The sequence below is a fragment of the Pleurodeles waltl genome, chromosome 8, assembly GCF_031143425.1.
Source record: "Pleurodeles waltl isolate 20211129_DDA chromosome 8, aPleWal1.hap1.20221129, whole genome shotgun sequence".
Classification (NCBI taxonomy): Eukaryota; Metazoa; Chordata; class Amphibia; order Caudata; family Salamandridae; genus Pleurodeles; species Pleurodeles waltl.
In genome coordinates this window covers 1,144,686,386-1,144,710,463 of record NC_090447.1, presented here as the reverse complement: position 1 = coordinate 1,144,710,463, position 24,078 = coordinate 1,144,686,386, and the positions used below count along the sequence as shown (strand labels likewise).

Sequence of the window (24,078 nt, the reverse complement as noted above, 5' to 3'; positions counted from 1 at the left end):
GTGTGAGACACCCATACATTTCAAATCTTTTGAATGTCAAGCAATCTTAATATGTAACGGCAGCCATCTGCATTTTCACAAATTTCTATAAGCCTTTTTCTGCTGCCAAGAGGCAGAGAAGACTAGACCTACCTAGTTCTGCCTTCGTTCATCACAGAAATGTTGATGTCAGTTTGTTTGCACCACTAAGTCATAACCCCATCTCCCTGTTGAATACATATACTTTTTTTTTTATAGAATTCTTTCAAGACCTCCTACGAAACCTGTGGGTTTCAAAATTTACCAGATAGTCCCAGAAAGTAGTTAGGTTCTCATGCCCACCCAGTGGTTATTGGTTTTACAACAGGATGATGTCACCTGGTGCAAGTTCTGTGACTCCATTCTTAAAGGGTGAAACATAATCTAGAAGTTAGTTGTTGAAATTCTATCAATCTCAGAGCCCTGACTACAAAACCCCAGCATTGTGCTCTACAGTGACAAATGAGTAATAGATCACAGTAGGTCTATTGATTTATTATTTGTGCTAAAAGGGTCATCACTTTGATTTATGTGCAAAGAATCGAAGTCAATTAGAAATCTGGGAACTTACTTGAAGAAAACAACAGCTTTTTGGGAACTGCGTAGCCTAGGCACTGTATCTTGTCTACACCAGATTCTGGTTCAAGTGGTTACCTTGTCTGGCAGCCACAAAAAAGTGGCCATGGAAGATTTGCTTTGTTCTGCAGTACACCTGCTTGTCATCCTACATTATTTTTTAAAACGTTTGTTTGATGACATGTGTGGCTATAGATACTCACAGCATCTAGTGATGGGTCCAGAAGGTTCCAAGTTGCTTTTGTTTGAAACGTCTTTCAAGTCACAAGGTATAATGACTACTCCTCTTGTTTGCAATGCACATGATCCTCAACTCAATGTTCAGATTGGTTTCTTCCGCTGTTGGGTCTGGTCATGTTCTCTCAGAGCTCTGGTCTGAGACTGTAATACGTCCTGTTTGGTTCAGGAAAACATCTCCAAACCTGTTGGTGTTGTTTTCAGTCATGTTTTTCTTTCTCCTTTTGCATTCCAGTATCAAAGCAACTTTCTACAAATGAACTTTTTTTATCAAGGCCCTATGGGCCCAGCCCGTCTAGTGCCCATTTTCTCCATTCTACATCCTGGAAAATGAAAGACTGATGGAACGGATGCCTTTCCATTTCTGCCTGAAGTGTCACTTCCCCGGACCGAACACCATCAGATCTGTAGACTCTGCTTATCACCAAAACATACGGAAGAAGACTGAGAAGCCTGTCAGTCATTCCAGTCGAAGAAGACTCTGCAAGATTGAAGAGCTCATTGCCGAGAAATGCAGGGGCAAGAAATGGAGGAAACGCCCTACATTTTCGGTATCCATGACATCATGTCGGATACAGAGCAGGAGTTTCATGAGGCATCAACTGCTGAAGAAGAGGTGTTTTCAGTTCAAGACTCTGATTCGGAGGCTGAAATGACTAGAAATTCAGGAGATCCCTCCGGGTCAGCAAACATTTATTAGAACATTCAAACATTGGCAGCTCCATTGAAAACAATGGAGTGCTGGGGGCTTTTACTGGCCAGTAAAAGCCCTCAGCGCCAACATTCCAGTGTTCGCTTTGTTCACAGCAACAGCTGTGAACAAAGCCTCACGGAGCCCGAGGGGATTTTAATCCCCTCGGGCTCCGTGAGCAATTTGTTTTTTTTAATAGAAAATTCTGCCCTGAGTGGCAGAATGTTCTAATAGCCTTAGAACCCGCCGTAGCGGGCTCTACTGGCTATTAAAGGCCCTTTCCCTTGTTAAATGCCCTCGCCTTCGGCTCGGGCATTTAACGCGGGAGCGGGTCTTTAATAGCCGGTAGAGCTCGCTACGGCGGGTTCTAAGGCTATATTAAACCCTGCTGTGCACAAAAGACTAACTTCGGAAGCGAAAGTAATCAAGCCGCCACTGCTTTCCGGCCCTGGCAGGCATCGAAAGATTGGTTCAGATGCCCTGCACTCAGGCTGGGCAACGAAACCTTTTTTTTTTCTTCATGTCTCTTATTATTATAAACATTAGAAAACCAGTTCCGACTGCATATCTGTACCATATAACATACTTTCGCCTTTTTCATGGCAATGCATTGCACAGGTATTATCATATAACATAATGCGAATGGCAATTATAGTATTATAGACATACATATGAGTTGGTCTTGTGTTCATGCTTATATTCTTCAGAATGACAATTTTTGTACCACTGAGTGATGTATATGTCTGATGTATCTAACAGAGAGTAGAGTAACAGTATAACTAACTAATATTAACTAGGTGCGCATTCCGGGTGTGTTGATATGAGCAGGGACCGGTGTTCCAATCTACAATTGGGGCAGTCCTCTGTTCGTCGGGTGGGTGGGTTGGTTCTCCCTTGTTTAAGGGTGTATATAGCTAGTCTAATCACTCTGTCTGCCAAGGATTGTGTCAATTCCCTCTAGAAATGTTGCCCAGTCTGGGGGTCTGGATTGTGAGCCACCAAGTGCATGTGTCATCAGTATTACTTGTTGTTCTGCGAGTACTCCTGTGCATAGGTCTGTCAGCCATCCCTTAATTGGTGGCGTAACACTAGATTTCCAGTACATTGCTAATCTTCTTTTTGCGAGGACTAGCGCTAGGATCTTGTTAGTGGCTTTACTCTTTGGGGATGTATGTGTTACTCCGAGAATATAGTGCGTTATGTCAAGGCATGTTCCCCATCCTGTGATCCTATTCAGTGTCTCAGTTACGGATTCCCAGAACTTGTTTACATGAGTGCATGTCCATACCATATGTAGGAAGTTGGCATTCCCGGTATGGCATCTTGAGCATTTGCCTTCCAGATTTGGGTATATTTTTGCCAACCTTGCGGGGGTAAGGTAAGTGTGGTGCAAATAATTAAATTGTGTGTATTTGTAACAAGCATTTGTTAAGATAATCTTCAGTACTAGGAGAGCTTGTTCCCATTGTGTATCTGTGAGCTTGCTTTGTAGCGCGGTTTCCCAATTTGTCCATAGCGCCTGAGGGGTTGTGTATTGTCTATGTGCATAGCTTTGTATATATTTGTGATCACTTTTCTCTCTCCCCCATGTGTTAGTAATGTCTGCAGCAGTGCCGATGTGTGTGGTTCTTCATGAATGGTGCCCCAGTAGTGTGCGGTGTAGCGAGTTAGTGCCGCGTAAGTGGGGAAGGTGCCCGGCGATATGCCATAGTCATTCACTAAGCTATCAAAGGGTACCAACATATGATCTTCAAAGATGTGCCCCCACTCCACTATTCCAGCATTCTCCCAGGGCAGCCGCCGACGATTTGTACCGTTTGTCTGCACATCCCGGTAGGGCCCAAAGTGATAGATAGGGTGCATATGGGTGTTTTTGTTGTGTATTGTGCGTGTACTTAATCCAACACTTCTTAGCATTTTTCATTAATGTATTGCTATCGCCTTCTGGTGCATCTGAGCCAGGTTTCATGATTCAGCGTAGGAGTCTGTTTATGTCACCATGTCTATATGTGTCGCTCAGTTCGTGTAAGTTCTGACCTGCTAGCCAGCGCATAGGCCTGCTGCATAGTATTGTTCGTAATTTGGTGCTCCCAGGCCGCCCTCTGCTATAGGTGAGTAAAGTTTGCTTAAAGATACCAGGCTTCTTCCAGTCCCTCAGATCAGTGCTGTAAGAAGGGAGCGCATGTCGGCAAACAATTTATTTGGGAGGGACACCTGTAGGGCCGAAAAGTGATACAACAATCTCGGGAGCACCAGCATCTTGGAGCTAGCTAGTCTACCCAGTGGGGACAGGGGAAGGGACGTCCAGAATTGTAGGGAAGTTCTCACTCACGTCATTACCCAGCCGATATTTGCGTCTATAAGATCTTTTTCCTTATGGTATACTCTGACCCCCCGGTATTTAAGAGTGTCGCAGGACCATGACAGTGAGGTATTGGGTAATTGTTCTTGCTGGGTCATGTCTAAGGGTCTGAGCGGGAACAAACAGGATTGCTCCCAATTTACTTTGAGGCCGGACGCCCTGCCGAACTGCTCGTGTGTCATCAGATGGGGTACAACCCCAGTGGAGTTGTGCAGTATATCAATGCATCATCCGCGTATAATGAGATGATGTGCCAAGCCCCACCCATGTATAGTCCCTAGTCAGGTGCTTGTTTCAAGAGGGCGTTCGCCAGGGGCTCCACTGACAGCGCGAAGAGTAATGGTGACAGGGGGCAACCCTGTTGGGTCCCTCGTCCAATAGCAAAGGGTTTTGAGATCAGGATGCCCGTCCTCACCCGCGCCAGCTGTGCTTTATGTAAGAGGGTTATCCAATTCAAGAACTTAGGCCCGAAGCCCAACTTTTTTAGCACCTTTAACAAGAAATGCCATCCCAGTGTATCAAATGCTTTATCTATTTCAAGCGATGCTACCCCTGCGCCTTTCTCCCCTGTGCACGCCCAGCTTATGAGAGAAAACAGACGCCGAAGGTTTAGGAAAGTGCTCCTGCCCGGAATGAATCCATTCTGGTCAGTATGAATGAGTCCTGCGATTATGGGTGTATGTATTTTTGCCATCATGCGACCAAGGATCTTGTAGCCTGAGTTAAGTATTGATAGCAGCCTATATGACCCCATCAATAAGGGGTCTCTGCCCGGTTTGGGCAGGACCACAAATGTTGCTTCCCTCATAGACGCTGGCAAGATTCCCCTAGCGTACACATCATTATATGTCGCTATCAGTTTAGGGGCTAAGGTTGTCTGGTATGTGGCATAGAATTCAATCGCCCACCCGTCTGTACCTGGAGTCTTTCCCCGCTGCATATTTTTATTTGCGTCTTCTGTCTCAGATAGCTGCAGCGGAGACTCCAGTATTTCCCTGTCTGCATAGGCCACGCATGGCATGCGAAAGGGGTCCAGAAACATCTCTATTTCATTGTTCTCCATATCAGTCTCTAGGGCTGTATATAATGTGAAATAGTACTCCTAGAATGCTGCATTAATATCCTCCTGTGTGTTCAGTAATTGCCCGTTCCCGCCCTGTAGTGCGGTAATTGGGTTTTGGGCGTTCTCCGACCGCAATAGCCAGGCCAGGAGCCTGCCCGCTTTATCCCCTTCTGCATGTTTACGCGTTTGGTATTCCCTATAATTCAACTGGGCTAATCTATAGAGCGTTTCTTTTTGTGATCTATGCATTTGTTCGCTAGCGGTATGGCCGCGGTGTTGTCCATAAGTAAGAACTGCTCGTAATATTGCATTTTGGTTTCCAGGTCTTGGAGCTACTTGCGCAGGAGCTGTTCTACCCCAAAATTTGTTTTAATGGCATGACCCCTGAGTACTACCTTGAAGGTGTCCCATTCGATCCCTATATCCGATGCTGTGCCCTCATTTATCTCAAAGTAGGTATTACTATGCCCCCTAAGGGAGTCTCTATATGTTGCATCCCGCAGTTTCATTACGGGCATTTTCCATGTGGGTATGCTTGGGGGTACGGTTCTACCGTACCCATATCCGTAGGGGTGAGTGGTCTGATAGCGCCCGTCCAAGATACTCCGCATTAGTAACTTTTAGTAGTGTTTCTGGGTTACAGTAAATAAGGTCAGTCCTAGTGTGTAGGACGTGCAATCCTGAGTAATGTGAATATTCGCGCTCCATGGGGTGCAAGCTTCGCCACGTGTCGTGTAATTGGTTGTGTGTTGCCCATTGCCATAAATATTCGGAGATCGCGACACATTGGGCGCTTGGCAACAGTGGGCGAGATCGATCCAGCTCTATGTTCGGGGTGCTGTTAAAGTCTCCACCCCAGTAACATGGTGCCGTTGGGTTATAGAGTAGAGATGTAGTAAGTGTCTGTAAAAAGGTATTCTGATTTGCATTAGGGGCATGTAGCGAAGTTAAGGAAATTGGTGCACCATCTAGGTTCCCCTCCAATATTGCATGTAGATCTTCTGGGTCTGTCCTAGTGTGTAGCATCTAAGGGTACCCCTGGTGCCACCCATTTAAGTGCCGCCCTGGCGTATCTTGAGTATGTGGTCTCTACTATAGTTCCCCGTCATATTTTTCGCATTTTTCCCAGGTCTGGTGCCGTAAGATGTGTCTCTTGCAGCAAGGCCACATGTACTTTGTATCGACGTAGGAACTGATAGACCTCTTACGTTCACTGTTATAAAAGAGTATTGTGCCATTTATCTGATAATGTATGATGTTATCTGTATCTTGTGTGGCACTAGAGTGGGGGCAGTTTGGGGACCCAATATTATTTGTGCTGCTCCCCACCCTCTATAACAGCGCTCTCCCTCCATCGCACAACCCGAAATGCACAGCCTTTGGTAACCTGTGTAACATACCTTCTGGTATAACATAGATATAACATTAAACTCCCCATCCCAGACTATGACGCCAAATGTTGGTCAGCCAACAGCACTGTAATGCTGATACAAAATGTAACCATTTACAGTTCAACTATGAATACACCGAAGTGTTTGGGGGTTATGTGGCTGGATTATCAGGAGCACATAACGAAGTGTCATATGAGTTAATCCTGCTCAGCCCACATGATGGTTTTCGCTGACCTGCCTTCTATATGTGCCGTGAATCTTTTGATTGCTGAACCCCTTGCAGTTTATATGTTGCCATCTGCGGTGTGTATTGCCTTATAGCACGACCTCGGCAGTTTGTGGTGTTACCGTTGGGCTGTCGCCCAGGATTCAATGGATCTGTTCCTCCTTCAAGTCCGGGGTATCTGCGTCCGGCTGTTCCTCTATCGTCGCAGATGGAAGAAGGGACCCAGTCCTTAGTTCCATCCCAGCCACTACCTGCGCTCTCTCCTTGGCCACTTGTTCCCCCAAAGGGCCTTCCCGTGGGTGCAGACTGCTGACGTCATGGTTCCCCCTAGTCTTACGTCTCATAGATCGCGGAGATGGCTTTGGTGTCGCCCGAGCTATACCTCTGTTCTCAAGCCATGCCGAGGCCTCCTCTGGTGTGGTGCAGAAGGTGTTGTTGTTATCTGTTATGATTCGGAGAGTCGCTGGGAATTGTAGTGCGTATTTGATATTGTGCTCCTGGAGTATGCGTTTCACCATTAAAAAAGATGCTTGCTTCTGTTGCACTTCCAGAGTGTAACAGGGTAGATGTGTACCTGGGCGAGGGACTCTGCCCGGCACCCTGCGGGCTCTTTCAACTGAGAAGAAGGACGAGTGTTTGCCTTGTAGGACTGTTTGGGATAGCCAATCTTCCATGTAAAGCGCCCTGCCGAGGCCCTCTTCTTGTTCTGACAGCCCCACCACGCGTATATTGTTGCGTCAAGACCTTCCTTCCTAATCTTCTTTCCGCTGTCGTAGTTGCAATACCTCTTTTTGTAAGTCATTGATGTGAGTGGCCGCATCTGCCACCGTCAGGTGCATATCAGATACTGTGTTTTCGGTGGCTTCTACATGGTCCTTCAATTTCTTATGATCTTCGCGCAGATGGCCTATGTCTATCCGCAAGGCATCTATCTTAGATTCCAATGTGGTCTTAATATCCAACTCTGCGTTTAGTATGTCTTTAAACTTTTGTGTGTGTTCCGCTAGTGTGATCGCCAACGAGGCGTCCTGGGAGCCTTTCCGTTCTCCCTGCGTCGCCTCCTCCGCTTCCGTACCGGTCACTCCGGGCTTGTCCGTTATGTTGTGGCCCAGCTTTTGTTATTGCGAAGTTGGCCTGGGGGATTATGTTGATGTCTGTAGTGCCAATAGAGGGTGAGCAGCGGGCACGCGGCACAGTCTGCACATATTTAGATCACCCGACCGTATGCCAGTCTGCTTTGCGGAGTTGTTACTCTGTAGTCTGCTCTTGGAGTGTCTCAGGGTGTCTGGCGTGGCATGGGTCCGCCACATGCGTGCCCGGGATCCTTCCCCCCCCCCCCCACTACCCTCCCAAGTCGACCCCACTACTGCGAGCCAAAGTTCAGCCTCTCAGTTCTCCTCAAGCGAGGGTCGTTGCTGGAGATGCGGCCTCCAGCAGATTGATTGTCTGTGAGCTCCGCCGCCGCTCCTAATACCAGGGTTCCGCTTGCTGGAACACCCGATCTTACCTATGATTGCAATGGAGTGGGAAGAGGAAGGGAAGAGTCCCCCTCTTCGTCACATCTGTTAGCACAGCTCCTGCTGGGTATTCTCTGGACCAGGAATCCTCGTCAAGGCCCCGGCCGCTTCCTGGGTAGCCTCCGCCGCCTCGCGTCTCGCGCTACAACTCGCCGCTTTCCACCCACTCACCGGGTCTAGCGCCATTTCTTTTCTGCAGTGCTCCTCGGTCTTTAGCACTTTACGAGCGCTCCTCCTGAAGCTGGGATCTTCTGTGCTGCCCTTCCCGGGTGGGGAATCCTCGTGCTCGAGTTCATCCGCAGCCCGATCTCAGGGCTGTCGGAGTATGCTGCATGGCTCCTTACCGACAAGTAGACCCAAATCAGTCCGTGCGGTTGCTCTTTCTTCTGCGGGCGCCCCACACTTGTCGGCCTACTGCGTGGTGTTAGTAAGCATCGGGGCTCTGATGCCATTCGATTATTTGGTCTGGGTGTCGTATTTATTACAGTATCTTTATCGGGCCTGAAGCGGAGGCGGATTCAGGTGTCCGTTCTGGTCGCCATCTTGGCCTGCAGGCTCGGCACCGAAACCTAAACCAAAAAGTACCACTTCCATTTCCAGCCAAATGTCCTTAGCTTCAGCATCAACACCCTCAGCATCACATTCTGCGTCAACTGCTTCTGCCCTAAAAAGACTGTCATTGAAGAAATTTGATCCGAAAACACAGACTGAGACAGTTCTTCAGAAGATGAAGCAACATCTCCAAGCTAAACAGTCTCAGCTTCACATCCAGCAACAAACTGTAGTGCTGGTTAATACCCCTGTTTTCACTCCTTTCAAGCGACAGATCAATTTTGAGGAGGCATTAGACACTTCTGAGCCTCCACTCAAACAAAAACAGAATGGACAAAGACTTACGGGAGATTCAATCACCTCCACCTACATCTCCTTTAACAATCACTCCCCCACCACCACAAACCCCTTTTCCACAACGTTCTGCAGGGGACGGACCCATTAGATATTTCTTCTCAAGGATCAATTCATTCCTGTCATAATAATCAGGACACTGCTGATAATACAAAACAGTTTCATGAGGACATTGGGGGTCATTAGGACCCTGGTGGACGGCTGTAAGGCCGCCAACAGGCTGGCGGTCAAATTTTTGCAATTATGACCATGGCGGTTACCGCCATGGTCATCTGCCGCTTCTCCGTTCCGCCCGCCAGGGCGAAGACGACCGCTGGGCTGGAGACTTGGGTCTCCAGCCCGGCGGTCATCACTATACCGCCGGCGGTATTTGGACCCGGCTGACCGCCATGGATTTCATGCGGTTTGGAACCGCCATGAAATCCATGGCGGTAAGGACTATCAGTGCCAGGGAATTCCTTCCCTGGCACTGATAGGGGTCTCCCCCACCCCAGCTCCCTCCCCTACACCCCCCACCAACCCTGCCACCCCACAAAGTTGGCAGGACCCCCCCCCCTCCCCACCCCGACCCCCAACATCACATCACATCACTCATTCACACACTACACGCACGCAGGCACCACCAACACACATACATGTACACACACCGACATACATGCCAACATCCACACACACAGACACGCACACCCGCATTCAGACATACACGCACATATCCATACAGACATACCTACAGACATACATAAACACATTCCCAAACACACAACACCCCCTCTACATACACAACCCACAACACCCCCCTCCCCTAACGGACGATCGACTTACCTAGTCCGTCGATCCTCCGGGAGGGGGCGGGATCCATAGGGGCTGCTCTGCCGAAACACCACACCGTCAACAGAACACCGCCACACCGAATCACAGGACGTGATTCGGTGGGCGGTGTTCTGTTGACGTGGCGGTGGAGGTGGAGCAACCTCCACTTCCCCGCCGACCACCAGTATGGCTGTTGGCGGCTCTCGGTCCGGAAAAGGACGGAGGGCTGCCAACAGTCATAATACGCCGAGCGGAAAATCGCCACCACTGGCGGTCTTCAGCACGGCGGTCCCTCAGCGGTCTTGACAAAAGACCGCGGAGGTCAAAATGACCCCCATTGACCCTTGGTCTCAGTACTATGTAGACACCTACAGTGATAGTAATGTAGAAATCTACCCAGTTAGACCTTTGCCACCTGATGACACTGCTGCCTTTCAAGAGCTAGTAGGGACGGCTGCTACATATCGCCAGCTACCCCTCCATAAGGATCCTATTGAGGATGATTTCCTATTCGAGACACTAACTGCCTCTCAGGGACCCATGCAATACCTCCCTGTGCTTATGGGAATGCTCAGACATGCTGATTATATTTTTCAGGACCCAGCCAGAATACGTTTTATTTATTCCAACAATCGAGAAAAAATACGAGGTGTAAGGAAATGCCTTCCTTGGCATGGTTATCCCCTGCCTTTTTGCCTTTTATTGATACCAGTTAGGATTGAAAGTGTGCTGGGACCCTGCTAACCAGGCCCCAGCACCAGGGTTCTTTCCCTAAACTGTACCCTTGTTCCCACAATTGGCACAGCCCTCGCACACAGATAAGTCCCTTGTAACTGGTACCCCTGGTACCAAGGGCCCTTTTGCCAGGGAAGGTCTATAAAGGGCTGCAGCATGTCTTATGCCACCCTGGGGGCCCCTCACTCGGCACATGCACACTGCCTCACAGCTTGTGTGTGCCGGTGGGGAGAAAATGACTAAGTTGACATGGCACTCCCCTCAGAGTGCCATGCCCACCTCTCACTGCCTGTAGCATAGGAAAGTCACCCCTCTAGCAGGCCTTATAGCCCTGAGCACTATGCCCCTAGAGTGTCTAAGCAAAACGTTAGACATTGTAAGTGCAGGGTTGCCATAAAGAGTATATGGTCTGGTAGTGTGTCAATTACAAACTCCACAGTTCCATAATGGCTACATTGAAATATAGGAACTTTGGTATCAAACTTCTCAGCACAATAAATGCACCCTGTTGCCAGTGTGGGATTTATTGTAAAATACACCCAGAGGGCATCTTAGAGATGCCCCCTGAATACCAGTCAGACTCCTAGTGCTAGGCTGACCAGTTTCTGCCAGCCTGCCACAACCAGACGAGTTTCTGGCCACATGAGGTGAGTGCCTTTGTCACTCTGTGGGCAGAAACAAAGCCTGTAGTGGGTGGAGGTGCTTCTCACCTCCCCCTGCAGGAACTATAACACCTGGCGGTGAGCCTCAAAGGCTCATGCCTGTTGTTACAGCGCCCCAGGGCATCCCAGCTAGTGGAGATGCCCGCCCCTCCGGCCACTGCCCCCACTTTTGGCGGCAAGGCTGGAGGAGATAATGAGGAAAACAAGGAGGAGTCACCCACCAGTCAGGACAGCCCCTAAGGTGCCCTGAGCTGAGGTGACTCCTTCCTTTAGAAATCCTCCATCTTGAGATTGGAGGATTCCCCCAATAGGAATAGGGATGTGCCCCCCTCCCCTCAGGGAGGAGGCACAAAGAGGGTGTAGCCACCCTCCAGGACAGTAGCCGTTGGCTACTGCCCCACAGACCTAAACACCCCCCTAAATTTAGTATTTAGGGGTGACCCTGAACCCAGGAAATCAGATTCCTGCAACCTGAAGAAAGAAGAAGGACTGCTGACCTGAAAGCCCCGCAGTGACGACGGAGACACCAACTGACTTGGCCCCAGCCCTACCCGCCTGTCTCCAGACTCAAAGAATCTGCACAGCGACGCATCTGACAGGGACCAGAGACCTCTGAGGACTCAGAGGACTGCCCTGAACCCAAAGGACCAAGAAACTCCTGAGAATAACGGAGCTGTTCAAAAACTGCAACAACTTTGCAACTTTTTATCAACTTCCAAAGAACTCTCTCTTACTGATGGAAGCGTGAGACTTCTCACTTTGCACCCGACGCCCCCGGCTTGAGCTCTAGAGAACTAACACCGCAGAGAGGACTCCCAGGCGACTATGACAACGTGGGTAACCTGAGACGACCCCCCTGCGCCCCTACAGCAACGCCTGCAGAGAGGATCCAGAGGCTCACCCTGACCGCGACTGCCTAGTAACAAGGAACCCGACACCTGGACCAAGCACTGCACCCGCAGCCCCCAGGACCGAGAGGAACCACCTTCCAGTGCAGGAGTGACAAACAGGCGGCCTTCTTCCTAGCCCAGTCGGTGGCTGGCCCGAGAAGCCCCCCTGTGCCCTGCCTGCATCGCCTAAGTGACCCCTGGGTCCCTCCATTGCTTTCAATAGCAAACCTGACGCCTACTTTGCCCACTGCAACCGGCTGCCCCGTGCCGCTGAGGGAGTGTTTTGGGTGCCTGTTTGTGCCCCCCCCACCCCAGTGCTCTCCAAAACCCCCCCCCCCCCCGGTCTGCTCCCCGAGGACGTAGGTACTTATCGGCCAGCAGACCGAAACCGGAGCCCCCCTGTTCTTCATAGGTGCCTATGTGTTTTGGGCCCTCCTTTGACCTCTGCACCTGACCGGCCCTGTGTTACTGGTGCAGTGACTTTGCAGGTGCCTTGGACCCCCAATGGTGTGCTGCCTATGCCCAGGAAACTGACTGTGTAAGTGCTTTACTTACCTGAGAAACTTAACCAAACTTACCTCCCCCAGGAACTGTTTATTTTTGCAGTGTCCATTTTTAAAATAGCTTATTGCCATTTTAACCTAAACTGTGTGTACTACTGCTTTGAATCAAAGTTCTATACTTACCTGTGTGAAGTACCTTGCATTTTATGTACTTGCCTCAAATCTTGTTGTTCTAAAATAAATTAAGAAAATATATTTTCTATATAAAAACTATTGGCCTGGAGTTAAGTCTTTGAGTGTATGTTCCTCATTTATTGCCTGTGTGTGTACAACAAATTCTTAACACTACCCTCTGATAAGCCTACTGCTCGTCCACACTACCGCAAAATAGAGCATTAGAATTATCTAATGTTGCCACTATCGACCTCTAAGGGGAACCCTTGGACTCTGTGCACACTTTCTCTCACTTTGAGATAGTATATACAGAGCCAACTTCCTATATTGGTGGATCAGCGGTGTGGTGTAAGACTTGATTTGCTGGGCTACTCGCCCAATACCTGATCACACAACTAAAATTCAAAAAATTGTCATTAGAAACTGATTTTTGCAATTTGAACTATTTTTCTAAATTTTTAAAAGTCCTGCTAGGGCCTTGTATAAGTCCCTGTTAGCATTTCTTCTAGAGTTTAAAAGTTTGTAAAAGTCTGGATTTAAGTTCTAGAAGTAGGTTTTAGATTCTTAAAAGGTAATCCCAACTTTTAGAGTGATAATTTCTAACACAGATGAGATGGTGATGGAATGCAACCTCACCCCTTACCTGCATCTAGGGATGTCAGAGTTAAGGTCTCTCTGTAAAATTATAAAGATAAAAATTGGGTCCAACCCTACCAAAGTAAAGCTCCAGGAGCTTTTGGCAGAGTTCACAAGGGACCATCCCTCTGAGGAGATAATCCTTCAGATGGGTAAGTAAGTGAGCAGGAGGATGAATTCCCCACTCCTGTCCTAACCAAGGAGAACAGGGTTCCTCAAACCCTGACTCCACAAATCATAGTCAGAGAGACTGGTTCTTCCACAGGGGAGACCAGTACCTCTGGAAGCATTGAGGGCAGCCTCAATGAAGATGACCTCCTGTTAGTCAGGATGGCCAAAAGATTGGCTTTGGAGAAGCAGCTCCTAGCCATGGAAAGGGAAAGACAAGAGACGGGTTAAGCTCCCATCAATGGTGGCAGCAACATAAATAGGGTCAGAAGGAAAACTGACATCCTAAAAATCCCCAAAGGGATTGTAACTAAATATGAAGATGGTGATGACATCACCAAGTGGTTCACAGCTTTTGAGAGGGGTTGTGTAACCAGAAGAGTAAACAGATCTCACTGGGGTGCTCTCCTTTGGGAAATGTGCACTGGAAAGTGTAAGGATAGACTCCTCACACGCTCTGGTAAATATGCAGAATCTTATGAACTCATGAAGACTACCCTGATTGAGGGCTTTGGATTCTCAACTGAGGAGTACAGGATTAGGTTCAGGGGGGGGCTAAAAAATATTCAAGCCAGACCTGGGTTGATTTTGTTGACTTCTCAGTCAAAACACTAGGTGGTTGGATAACTGGCAGTGGTGTAAATGATTATGATGGGCTGTATAACTTGTTTATGAAAGAACATCTGTTAAGTAATTGTTTCAATGACAAACTGCATCAACATCTGGTAGACCTAGGTCCAATTTCTCCCCAAGAATTGGGACAGAAGGCAGACCATTGGGTCAAGACTAGGGTGACCAAGACTTCCACAGGGGTTGACTAAAAGAAAGGGGTCACAAAGCCTCCCCAGGGGAAGAGTGGTGAGACATCCAAGGGCAAAAGTAAAGAGTCTTCAACAGGGCCACAAACACCTGCTCAGGAGGGTGGGCCCAGAGCCTCTTCACAGTCCACAAATGAGTATAAGGGTAAAAACTCTGATCCCAAGAAGGCCTGGTGTCGAATCTGTAGTCAGCATGGACATCAAACTGTACACAAGGCCTGTCCCAAGAAAAGTCCCACAACAAGTACTACTCCAGTTAGCACTGGATTAGCCAGTCTCCAGGTGGGATCAACAGTGTGCCCAGAGGAAATCAGGGTATACACTGAAGCTACATTAGTCTCTAAGGGTGGGGTGGATTTAGCCACTCTTGCTGCCTGGCCACCTAACATGCAAAAATACAGGCAGCAGCTCTTAATCAATAGGACTAGAGTAGACGCCCTGAGGGATACAGGTGCCAGTGTCACAATGGTGACAGACAAACTGGTTTCCCCAGGACAGTACCTGGCTGGACAGACATATCCAGTCTCTTATGCTGACAATCAAACTAAAGTCCATCCCATGGCAATGGTAACTTTAGAATGGGGAGGGGTCACTGGCCTGAAACAGGTGGCAGTCTCCTCTGCAATTCCAGTAGAATGTCTGCTAGGGAATGATCTGGAATCCTCAGCATGGGCTGAGGTAGAGCTCAAGACAAATGCAGCCATGCTGGGTATCCCTGAACTGGTGTGTGTCAAGACAAGGGCACAAAGCAGGGCTCAGGGTGAAAAAGAAGTGTTGGAGTCTGGAATAATGGCCCAACCTTCCAAGAGAAAAGGAAAGAAGACTGGGGAACCAGCTTCAACACAGCACAAAACACAGACCCTCTCTTCCCAGGAAGATGTTCTATCCCCTGAGGGAACTGAGTCCATGGAGCTGGAGCCTTATCAGGTTGAGCTCTTGGGCCCAGGGGAACAGTCAAGGGAACAGCTGTGTAAGGGGCAAGAAACCTGTCCCTCTCTTGAAGGCCTAAGACAGCAAGCAGCTGAGCAAGAAAAAGGAACTGTCAGTGGAGCCCACAGGGTCTATTGGGAAGATGGACTCCTTTACACTGAGGCAAGAGATCCAAAACCTAGTGCCAATAGGAGAGTGGTAGTTCCTCAGGAGATTAGGGCGTTAATTCTGACCTTTGCCCATGACATTCCCCTTGCTGGGCATTTGGGACAAACCAAGAGTTGGGAGAGATTAGTCAACCATTTCTGTTGGCCCAACATGTCCCAGAAGGTAAAGTAGTTTTGCACCTCCTGTGTCACCTGTCAAGCCAGTGGTAAGACAGGTGGCCATCCAAAGGCCCCGTCATTCCATTTCCAGTGGAGGGGTCCCCTTTGAAAGAGTGGGAGTGGATATAGTGGGTCCACTTGAACCTCCCACAGCATCAGGGAACCAGTATATCCTTGTAGTAGTGGATCATGCTACCAGGTACCTTGAAGTAATTCCCCTTAGGTCCACTACTGCCCCTGCAGTAGCGAAAGCACTCATTGGTATCTTTACCAGAGTGGGATTTCCTAAGGAGGTGGTTTCTGACAGAGGTACCAACTTCATGTCAGCTTACCTGAAACACATGTGGAATGAATGTGTGGTGACTTATAAATTCACAACACCGCACCATCCACAAACCAATTGTCTGGTGGAGAAATTTAACACAACATTGAAGGGCATCATCATGGGACTCCCTGAAAAACTCAAAAGGAGATGGGATGTCCTCTTGCCATGCCTGCTTTTCGCCTACAGAGAGTTGCCTCAGAAGGGATTAGGGTTTCCCCCCTTTGAACTTCTGTTTGGCCATCCTGTTAGGGGACCACTAGCGCTTGTAAAAGAAGGCTGGGAGAGACTTCTCCATGAGCCTAAACAAGATGTGGTGGACTATGTACTAGGCCTACATTCAAGGGTGGCAGAGTACATGGAAAAGGCAAGCAAAAACCTTGAGACCAGCCAACAACTCCAGAAGATGTGGTATGACCAAAAGGCTGCTATGGTTGAGTTTCAGCCAGGGCAGAAAGTCTAAGTTCTGGAGCCTGTGGCTCCCAGGGCACTTCAGGATAAGTGGAGTGGCCCTTACCCAATGCTAGAGAAAGAGTCAGGTCACCTACCTGGTGGACCTAGGCACTAGCAGGACCCCCAAGAGGGTGATCCATGTTAACCGCCTCAAACTCTTTCATGGCAGGGAAGGTGTAAACATGTTAATGGTTACAGATGAGGACCAGTAAGCAGAGAGTGAGCCTCTCCCTGATCTCCTCTCCACTGACCCTAAAGATGGCTCAGTTGATGGAGTGATCTATTCAGACACCCTCTCTGGCCAACAGCAGGCTGACTGCAGGTAAGTCTCCCAGCAGTTTGCTGAGCTCCTATCCTTGACCACTGGTCAGACACACCTGTGTACCCATGATGTGGACACAGGAGACAGTATGCCTGTCAAGAATAGCATATTCAGATAGTCTGACTAAGTCAAAAAAGCATCAAAGTGGAAGTCCACAAGATACTGGAGCTGGGAGTGATTGAGCACTGTGACAGTCCCTGGACTAGCCCAGTTGTCTTGGTCTCCAAACCTCACACCAAAGATGGCAAGAGAGAGATGAGGCTTTGTGTGGACTACAGAGGGCTCAACTCTGTCACCAAGACAGATGCTCACCCCATCCCAAGGGCAGATGAGCTCATAGATATATTAGGTGCAGCAAAATACTTAAGTACCTTTGACTTGACAGCAGGGTGCTGGCAAATAAAAATGGCACCTGGAGCAAAAGAGAAAACAGCATTCTCTACACCCAATGGGCACTACCAGTTTACTGTGATGCCATTTGCCTTAAAGAATGCCCCTGCCACCTTCCAAATGTGTGTGAATCAAGTCCTTGCTGGCTTGGAGTCCTTTAGTGCAGCTTATCTTGATGATATTGCTGTCTTTAGCTCCAACTGGCAGGATCACCTGGTCCACCTGAAGAAGGTTTTGCAGTCCCTGCAAGCAGCAGGCCTCTCTATCAAGGCATCTAAATGTCAGGTACGGCAGGGTACTGTGGTTTACTTGGGACACCTTGTAGGTGGAGGCCAAGTTCAGCCACTCCAACCCAAGATCCAGACTATTCTGGACTGGTTAGCTCCAAAAACCCAGACTCAAGTCAGGGCATTCCTTGTCTTGACTGGGTACTATAGGAGGTTTGTGAAGGGATATGGATCAATAGGGACATCCCTCACAGAACTGACCTCCAAGAAAATGCTGAAGCAAGCTATGTGTACAGCACCAGTTTTGAAAGCTCCAGATTATTCTAAGCAGTTCATAGTGCGGACTGATGCCTCTGAGCATAAATTAGGAGCAGTCCTGTCCCAAACAAATGAAGACGGCCTTGACCAGCCTGCTGCTTTTGTTAGCAGGAGGTTACTCCCCAGGGAGCAGTGTTGGAGTGCCATTGAGAGGGAGGCCTTTGCTGTGGTTTGGTCCCTGAAGAAGTTGAGGCCATACCTTTTTGATACTCACTTCACAGTTCAAACTGACCACAGACCTCTCAGATGGCTGATGCAAATGAAAGGAGAAAACCCTAAACTGTTGAGGTGGTCCATATCCCTTCAGGTAATGGACTTTGTAGTGGAACACAGACCTGGGACTGCCCATGCCAATGCTCGTTCCAGGTTCTTCCACTTAGAAAATTAAGACCAGCACACACAAGCTGTGAGGTAGAGATGCCCCCTGAATACCAGTCCGACTCCTAGTGCTAGGCTGACCAGTTTCTGCAGCATGCCACAACCAGACGAGTTTCCGGCTGCATGGGGTGAGTGCCTTTGTCACTCTGTGGCCAGAAACAAAGCCTGTACTTGGTGGAGGTGCTTCTCACCTCCCCCTGCAGGAACTGTAACACCTGGTGGTGAGCCTCAAAGGCTCATGCCTTTTGTTACAGCACCCCAGGGCATCCCAGCTAATGCTTAACACTACCCTCTGATAAGCCTACTGCTCGACCACACTACCAGAAAATAGAGCATTAGAATTATCTAATTTTGCCAATATCAACCTCTAAGGGGAACCTTTGGACTCTGTGCACACTATCTCTCACTTTGAGATAGTATATACAGAGCCAGCCAACTTCCTACACAAGGCTTCTCCATCAGACCCAATATATATTAAAAGTGAAATTCCAGCAGACTATCTGGTCATCTCAAATGCTAGGAGAGCCAACTCCCAAGCTTCTCAAGATGCCCTATCTCATAATAAAGAGAGTAAAATTATCTGATTGCAAATTCTAGTTGCAAATTTCAAATTTTTGAATTTCAAGAGGTATCAGTCTGGATCTGAAGATTTTTCTTCGAGCAGTACCTCTGTGCGGCGTCAGGTGGCGTCCGTCGACTTCATTGGCGTTGTGGTCACCGTGAAGATGTCACGGTCGTATATAGGCACCACCCCGCCGCGCTGACATCAGTTCTTTTCTTTCTGCTCCAGCCTTCGCGCAGATCCAGAGAAAGAGCTACCTTAATAATGTTTTGACTACCAACGACTTTTTTGTCTTACTTTTTGTGACGAGATTGTGGATGCGTCGAGGGATGTAACGTAGGACCGGCTTCAAACCCTGTGACCCCTGTCACCGAACTATGTCGGTGATGGAGGCGCGCCTCGTGTGTCTCTATTGCTTGGAGCGCGACCACGACCTGAAGTCGTGCCCCGAGTGTCGGGCCATGAATCCGAAAGCTTTGAGGGAGCGGTCCCTAAAGCTGCTGGCGGCCCTATACTCGATTCCACTTTGTTCCCGGAAGAGGAAGGTCTTGAGACCGCCCCCAGAGTCACTACCATTCTTCTTCCTCTAAGTCTTCGGGGCTTTCAGGTCACAAGAAAAAGAAGTCGAAGAAGGATGAATGCTCTTCGACTTCACCCCGTCCATCGGATGACACGACGCGGGAAGAGCATCGATGCTCTAGGCCTCCGACATCGGAGCCTGCATCTGGGTCTGTTCTGCGTTTCCCCGACTTCCTGTGCCACCCCTGCTCAACTCATATAATTCTATGAGGCTGTCGCGTAGGCTCTCATTATCCTAATGAGACTACTGGATTTGAGCAGCAGAATTGCCTGCGGTGTGGGAGACTGAGTCTTAACCCACTACAGGTTACACCTATCACCCTAATCTGGGTTTTGCTCCAGACCAGAGACAAAACGCTTACCACGTTTACCGGCAACCTGTCTTACTGTACCCTTGAGAGAAGCACAGAGTGAAAGAAATGTCAGTGCTGGCCTAGGCAAGAACAGCTAGATAGAGAGAAATAAAACAAGACCACAAATGTGGCTATTGTTAAAATAATAAACAAAACTGAATAAAATATATCTAAGTTGAATTGCACAGTGGCTGGCCTAGTGTGCTAAAATATCGTGCATGGAGCTATAACTAAAATGGCTACACAACAGGGCCATGCGCCTCATTTTTGGGAAGACTTATCCACCCTCAGCACTCAAGTGGTTGGCTTCGGCCTCAACTCCGGAGGGTCCCTGCGGATCTGCCTCTGGATCCATCCAACGCCTGTCATACCAGCGCAACCTTCCCCGTGGTCAGGTAAGACATCTACGGTCCTGATTCCAATTGTGCCCAGAATCGACATCAATCCTAAATTTATACCTGACAACCCGGAGCCGGAACGGCATCGATCAAGGCCGATTGTATTCTCCATGGGCTCCCCTGGGCCTAGGGTGGATCCAGACCCTGATACCTTTGGGTATGGATATGGAGTGTAGAAGGGGCCGCTGGGCCCTTTGGAATACCAGCTTGACCCTAACATGAACTGCGTACAGCAATTGGGTGACGCCAGTGGTCTGGACACCTCCCCTGACATTGGCATGCTCTCTCTCCCTTCAGTGGCTACGGAGGAGGGAGCTTCTTACTCTATTGCGGTAAGAAGGGTGGCTGAGGTCCTGGACCTTCAGTTTCCTTCTGTGGAAGTTAGGACTAATCTTCTAACGAGGTGCTTTAACCGGGTTCTTTCTCTTCCGAACCTCTTCTCCCGTTTAATGAAGCAATGACTGATGTCCTCTTGGGTACCTGGTCCAGACCCAGCACAGGGGCTCCTGTGAATAGGATGATTGCACGCTGCCATAGACCTGCACCATCAGACCCCAAATTCTTCCCTCAACATCCCACGCCTGAGAGCCTTGTCATCCCGGCTTCATCTTCATCGGGTGCATTCCCTACCGCTCCCCCAGATATGGAATCAAAAAGACTGGACAACTTGGGGAAGAAGATGTTTTCGGTCACGCAAGTGCTGCTTAGAGTTCCAGAGGAGGCCCGGACTGTACTTTCCCAAGCTGTGACAGATGGGAGGGACGAAGCAAAGTTCATGATTCGTTGTGGGCTGGATACGACCGACTCTCTGGACAGATCGGTTGCATCAACGGTGGCATTGAGATGCCATGCCTGGCTGAGAACATCTGGCTTCTTAGGGGATGTCCAGCAATCCTTGATGGACATGCCCTTTGATGGCACACGTCTCTTTGAAGACAAGGCGGACTCTGCGCTCAAGCGCTTCAAGGATTCCCGAGCCACGGCCCGGTCCCTTGGCCTCGCACCTGCTTCTAGACCCCAGCAGTCCGCCTTTCCCCTCTTTTGTGGCTACGGAAGGGCAACCAACAGCGTTCTTTTCCCCCCTAGCCATCGACACGTGCATGCTGTACAGCCGCTGCACGGAGGCGGGTTCCTGAGGATCAGGGAGCCAGCGGCTCTCCCACTACACTTCCGCCCGCTCCTCAGCCTCCTAACCTTCCCACTCCGCGGGTACACCAGGGACCAGTTGGTGGCAGGATTTGCCATCACCTGCCGCAATGGCAATCCATTACCTCGGACAGGTGGGTCCTCCAGATCGTCCGAACGGGCTACTTCCTCCCCTTTGTGACATCCCCTCTATCGGAGGATCATATGGTGCTTTTCCACAAAGACGTCCAAGCCCTTTTGGCCAAAGGAGCTATAGAGAGGGTCCCTTTGCCAGAAGTAGGTTGTGGTTGTTGTTCCCACTACTTTCTGGTACCGAAAAAGGACAAAGATCTTCGTCCTATATTAGATCTTCTGTCCCTCAATCTCCTCCTCAATAAGGAGAAGTTCAAAATTTTGACATTGGCTCAGGTCTTATCTGCCCTGGATCCAAGAGACAGGATGGTAGTGTTGGACTTGCAAGACGCATATTTCCACATTCCCGTCTTGCCGGCCCACAGACATTATCTATTATTCGTGGTAGGTCATGAGCACTTTCAGTTCACTGTGCTCCCTTTTGGCCTTACCAGTGCCCCTCGGGTGTTCATGAAAGTGATGGTAGTGGAGGCAGCTCACCAGTGCAGGTACAGGGTTCCAGTCTTCTCCCACCTCGACGATTGGCTGTTGAATGCAAACTCGCCCCAGAAAGTCGTCTCCTACCTCCAGACTACGGCAAACCTTTTGCATTCGCTGGGGTTCACGATCAAGGTGCCGAAGTCACACCTGACTCCTTCTCAGATGCTCCCTTTCATGGGAGCTGTTCTGGATACAGTGCAGTTTCAGGCGTATCCTCCCGAAAAGCAAGTCCAGGATATTTGGGCCATGATACCGATGTTTCAGCCTCTATCCTGGATTTCAGTGAGAATGACTCTGAGGCTGCTGGGCCTCATGGCCTCCTGTATCCTGCTGGTTCAAAAGGCCAGTTACATATGCGGGCTCTGCAGTGGGACCTGAAGTTCCAGTGGGCGCAGCATCAGGTGAATATCTCAGACTAGGTCCAGATCTCAGAAGGAACTTGGAGAGATCTGCAGTAGTGGTTAACAAATCAGGATTGGGTCAAAGGCAGATCCCTCTCCTTTCCCCAACCAGATCTTACAGTGGTGACAGATGCGTCACTCTTGGGATGGGGCAGCCACATGGGAGAGGTGGAGATCAGAGGCCTCTGGTCTCTGGTGGAAACCGGGCTCCATATCAACCTTGTGGAGCTCCGAACGATTCGACTAGCATTAAAAGCATTTCTTCCGTCTCTCAAAGGGAAAGCAGTGCAGGTGTTCACAGACAACACCACCGCCATGTGGTACTGCAACAAACAAGGCGGAATGGGGTTGTGGACCCTTTGTCAAGAGGCTCTTCGCCTCTGGACTTGGCTGGAACATCAGGGCATTTCTCTGGTGGTTCAACACCTGGCGGGCTCCCTGAACGCCAGGGAAGGCGAACTCAGCCACCGATGTGTGGTCGATCACGAACGGTGTCTCTGTCTGGAGGTGGCGCAATGTTTCTTCCATCACTGGGGAGAATCTTGGTTAGACTTATTTGCCTTCCTAGAGAACGCGCAATGTCAGCTGTTTTGCGCCTTGGAGTTTCCAAGGCGGCACTCGTTTGTCGACGCTTTTCATCACGAGTGGAACTCACACCTCCTGTACGCCTTTCCGCCCATACCACTTCTGCCCAGAATTCTGAAGTAGATCAGGCAAGACTGGGCCCAAGTAATCCTGGTGGATCCTGGTAGATCTGGACTGAGCACGAAGAGTCTGATGTCCCGAGCTCTTGAGCATGGCTATAGCTCCTCCGATCAGACTGCCTTTTCGGGAGGATCTTTTTTGCAGCAACAGGGGAGGGTCATCCACCCAAACCTGTCCACCCTCCGCCTCCTTCCGTGGAGATTGAGCGGCAACAGTTGACATCTTTTGACCTATCACCTGAGGTCTGTAACGTCATCTTGGCAGCTAGGCGTCCCTCAACCAAAACTTTATAGCCTGTCGTTGGAAGAAATTTGGGGCATGGTGCATCGACAAATCTGTTGATCCTCTAACTGCTCCTCTCTCTCAAGTTCTTCTCTTTATTCTTTCACTTGCCCAATAAGGCTCTACCCTGGGCACCCTTAAGTGATGCTCTCTTGCTATCTTGAGGTTACCAGATCAACCTTCTTTATTCAAATCTCCCATTGTTGGGAAGTTTCGTAAAGGCCTCACACATCTTTTTCCTCCTATCCCATTCATCATGCCCCAATGGGATCTGAACCTAGTCGTAACATACCTTATGTATGCCCAATTTGATCCGCTTCACAACTACCCTTTACGGCTCTTAAACCTCAAAACTGTCTTCTTGGTTGCCATCACCTCTACCCGCAGAGTAAGTGAGCTCCAATCTCTTTCATCTAAACCACTGTTCCTGGCAATACACCCTGACAAAGTGGTACTTCGCACAAGGGCTTCTTTTCTACCCAAAGTAGTGACACCCTTCCATATCGGGCAGTCCATCACTTTGCCCACCTTTTATGCACCCTCACATGAAGAGGAGAGACTCCACTGTCTGGATCCAAAAAGAGTGTTGCCGTTCTACCTTGATTGTACCAAAAACTTCCAGGTGGACGATCAACTCTTTGTGGGATATGTGGGTGCAAAGAAGGGGAACGCGGTGCAGAAGAGGACCATTTCAAGATGGGTGCCCTTGGGAATCAAAATGTGGTACGCGTGCTCACTCCACCGGAGCTTACTGCCATTACTACAGCGCTAGCGTGGGGCGTTCCAGTTCTGGACATCTGTCAGGCAGCAACTTGAGCATCTCTGCACACTTTTACCAGACACTACTGCCTGGACAGTTAGGTCCGCAGGGACAGCTAGTTTGGCCGTTTGGTCCTTCAGGACTTCCTGGTGTGATCTTGGTTTGCAGCTCACCACCGGGGATGGTATTTCCCGGGTATCTATTCAAAGGTAAGGCATCTGCAACTAGAAG

The 24,078-nt window shown here is 49.2% G+C and overlaps 1 protein-coding gene across 2 annotated transcripts in view; it reads left to right on the top strand.

The window, feature by feature from the left end:
- FNDC3A (fibronectin type III domain containing 3A) overlaps positions 1-24,078 on the top strand; it is a 1,418,915-nt gene that overhangs the window by 1,283,665 nt on the left and 111,172 nt on the right. The gene's annotated exons all lie outside the window — the stretch shown is intronic.